The sequence below is a fragment of the Trichechus manatus genome, unplaced genomic scaffold (assembly GCF_000243295.1).
Source record: "Trichechus manatus latirostris isolate Lorelei unplaced genomic scaffold, TriManLat1.0 scaffold00009, whole genome shotgun sequence".
In the NCBI taxonomy this organism is placed as follows: domain Eukaryota; kingdom Metazoa; phylum Chordata; class Mammalia; order Sirenia; family Trichechidae; genus Trichechus; species Trichechus manatus.
Window position 1 is genome coordinate 14,520,209 of NW_004443945.1, and position 3,393 is coordinate 14,523,601.

Genomic DNA, 3,393 nt, shown 5'->3' on the forward strand with positions numbered 1-3,393 from the left:
AGGACTGGGCAGTGTTCGTTCTGTTGTACATGGAGTCACTATGAGTCAGAACCGACTCGACAGCACCTAATAACAACAAAACATTTTACATTGTTTTATGATAAAATTACACAAAACATAAAGAAAGGATGTAGCAGCAATAAATCATGCTGACATAGCACAGGTTATTTGTTCTGAACAGGACTGTTGACAAAGGAACTTGCTGTCACAACATATGAGAGCACTTACAATAAAGAGCAAGGTTTTCTGAAATAAATTGAAAAGAATAAAGAAAACCACTGACTGTCTCTTTTCCATCCATAAGATACTCTCAAAAAAAATGGAGGAATACCTTTATCCTTCCCATTGTCCTTGTACCTTACACACAAATGACATTTAATAAATGGCTGAATAAATAACTGAATGAAAATTAAATATTCATGTTCTATTACAAAGCAGAGAAGAATCCACCTTAAGCCTTCTTCCTATCTGTTTAAATCTTGTGTCCAGAGCAAATATAAGATGATCATCCTCAAGTATAATATTCAGGCAGTATAAAATGAGACACTTCTATAAGCACTCAAAGAATAAAGATAAGACGATCAGACAATGGTGTTCAGAGCCACTGCCACACTGCCATCACTCTCTAATCCCAGCACACCTCCAGCTCACTGAGCTCCAGCCAAAGGAGAAGGGGAGTAAGTGAGGACGTCTCTGTACCATGGCTCGTACAAAGCAGACTGCCCACAAATCAACCAGTGGTAAAGCACCCAGGAAGCAACTGGCTACAAGAGCCGCTCGCAGGAGTGCACCTTGTACTGGAGGGGTGAAGAAACCTCATTGTTACAGGCACTCTATGAAATTAGAAGTCATCAGAAGTCCACTGAACTTCTGATTCACAAACTTCCCTTCCAGTGTCTCCTGCGAGAAATTGTTCAGGACTTCAAAACAGATCTCTGTTTCCAGAGCGCAGCTGTTAGTGCTTTGAAGGAGAAAAGTGAGTCCTATCCAGTTGGCCTTTTTGAAGACACCAACTTGTGTGCTATCTATGCCAAAGGTGTAACAATTATGCCAAAAAACATCCAGCTGGCACGTCACATACGTGGAGAACGTGCTTCAGAATCCACTAGGATGGGAAACATTTCATTCTTAAAAAAAAAATTCTCTTCTTCCTCTTATTGGTAGTTCTGAATGTTAGATTTTTTTTTCCACGGGGCCAAAGGTTCTTAAGTATATGACGTGAATGGAAAAATAGAGGAAAGAAATCAGATACTGGCAGTTCTTCCATTTTCATTTGTGTGAATTTTTAACATAAATGTGAGAACATAAAGCATTAATGCAAGTCAAAATGTTTCAGTGAACAAGTTTCAGCAGTTCAACTTTATAACAATTATAAATAAACCTGTTTAATTTTTTTGAACAATGCCAGCATCTGGATTTTTTTTAAACAAGTAAATTTCTTACTGACAGCAACTAAATGGTGTTCGTAGCATTTTTATCATACAGTAGATTCCATCTGTTCACTCTACTTTTCTGAGTTGTCCTACATGCAAGTACATGTTTTTAATGTTGTCTGTCTTCTGTGCTGTTACTGAAAGTTTGCTATTAGAACATATTAAACTACTGAAGAAAGAAAAAGACCATTAAACAGCTTTTGAACACCAAACGGACTTGCAATCTGATAGTTACGTAAATGGAATCGTTACGCGTAAGGTTCCAAACTAACTTTCCAAAACCAAGGTATATTGCTTGAACAAAACCCTAAGGAATCCATTGTAATATTTTTTAAATGCTTTTAAGTTCAATAAAAAAAGAGAGTTTAAAAATTACAAAATTGTATGTATAGTCTGATCTTTCTTTGACACCTATTTGCATGTTGGCAACCCTGGTGGCGTAGTGTTTAAGAGCTACGGCTGCTAACCAGAAAGGCTGGCAGTTCAATCCACCAGGCGCTCCTTGGAAACTCTGTGGGGCAGCTCTGCTCTGTCCTATAGGGTCGCTATGAGTCGGAATTGACTCGATGGCAACAGGTTTTTTTATTTGCGTGTTAACATTGGTTATCTCTGCATGGTCTGTATTTTTTTTTCTAAAATAGAAAAAAAATATTTCTGAAAGGATGTATTTTTTATTTTCCTTATTTTTAATATAATATTTCTTTACTAAAGAAGTACTACAATTAAAAAACCGATTATAGTCAACATAACTATTGTTATAAAAAGATATCAATGCTTAATAGGCTGGAAGAAAACCTAAAAATGTAATGTGGCTGTCTCTGGATGCTAGAATTACAGTATAGATGACTATTTTGTTTCTTTCAACCTTTTTTTCATTTCTTAATATTTTCTTTGAAAGATATATACTACTTTTAAAAATGACTTCATCTTTAAATGGGTGAATAAATTAGTGTTAATATACTTGTTTGCCCCTAACACAGATATCACAGAGGCAATCTGCCACACAGTCTTCTGAACTAATATTGCTTCCGACCTAACCCAGTTTCCATATTTGCTCACTCTGTTTCCCTCTCTTTATCTTGTTTTTGTCCTGACTGGTTAACTACTATCTTAGTCTCTTTTGTCATCAAAAATAATGTTCAAAATGTAAAAGGCAAAAGTATACTATATTTCTCTAATCCATTTTCTTCAATTCTCCACAAGGACTATTTCAAATTTCTCCAACTTTTCTCAAACCCACAATACTCCCACTTTCCATTTTGCTCTCAGTAGATGATCTTTCCTCTCGCTTTACAAAGGACACAGAAGCAATCATATGTAAAATCCTTCAATTTCCCACTGCCAAACCTTAAAACTCATTTACCTACATCATCCTTCTTCTCTGTCATCTGACTTCTCTTTCCAAAACCTTAACTAATTTCTGTCCTCCCTCCACTAAGTTACAATATCCCATTTCCCAATCCCATTAAAAAAAGAAGTTCTGTCTCTATTCATGTAAACAAGTAGCTGGTGGAGGGGAGAATCATGCTGGTGTTAAGCAAGAGATGGATAAATCCCAGAAATCAGGCACAATAAAATTAATATGTAGTAGGGAACGTAACATGCATCTGTACAACAGCTATGTCCATCAGCCAACGCTTCCCTCAAGTCAACAGTAAAAGCAGGAGAGAAAGACTTAGTATTTGGAATAAACACAAATGATTCCATTTGCTTTAAAATATTCCCTAAACATGACATCCTATATTAACTTCTACAACATGGTTTCATAAAATACTGCATTTTAAATAAAAATTCTCAGAAGAATAAGTTTTATTATTTGATTCCATCATAAAATGTTAATTTTCCATTATACAGATTTCAAGTTTGCAAAATCATTACATTTACATACCCATTCTCTGTTGTTAGATGCCATCAACTCAGTTCTGATCCCACGCACAACAGAACAAAACACTGCCCGGTC

The 3,393-nt window shown here is 35.8% G+C and overlaps 1 protein-coding gene and 1 pseudogene across 8 annotated transcripts in view; one reads left to right on the top strand and one right to left on the bottom strand.

The window, feature by feature from the left end:
• RIMS2 (regulating synaptic membrane exocytosis 2) overlaps positions 1-3,393 on the bottom strand; it is a 647,068-nt gene that overhangs the window by 573,862 nt on the left and 69,813 nt on the right. The gene's annotated exons all lie outside the window — the stretch shown is intronic.
• Positions 477-1,164, top strand: LOC105756948 (histone H3.3-like; annotated as a pseudogene).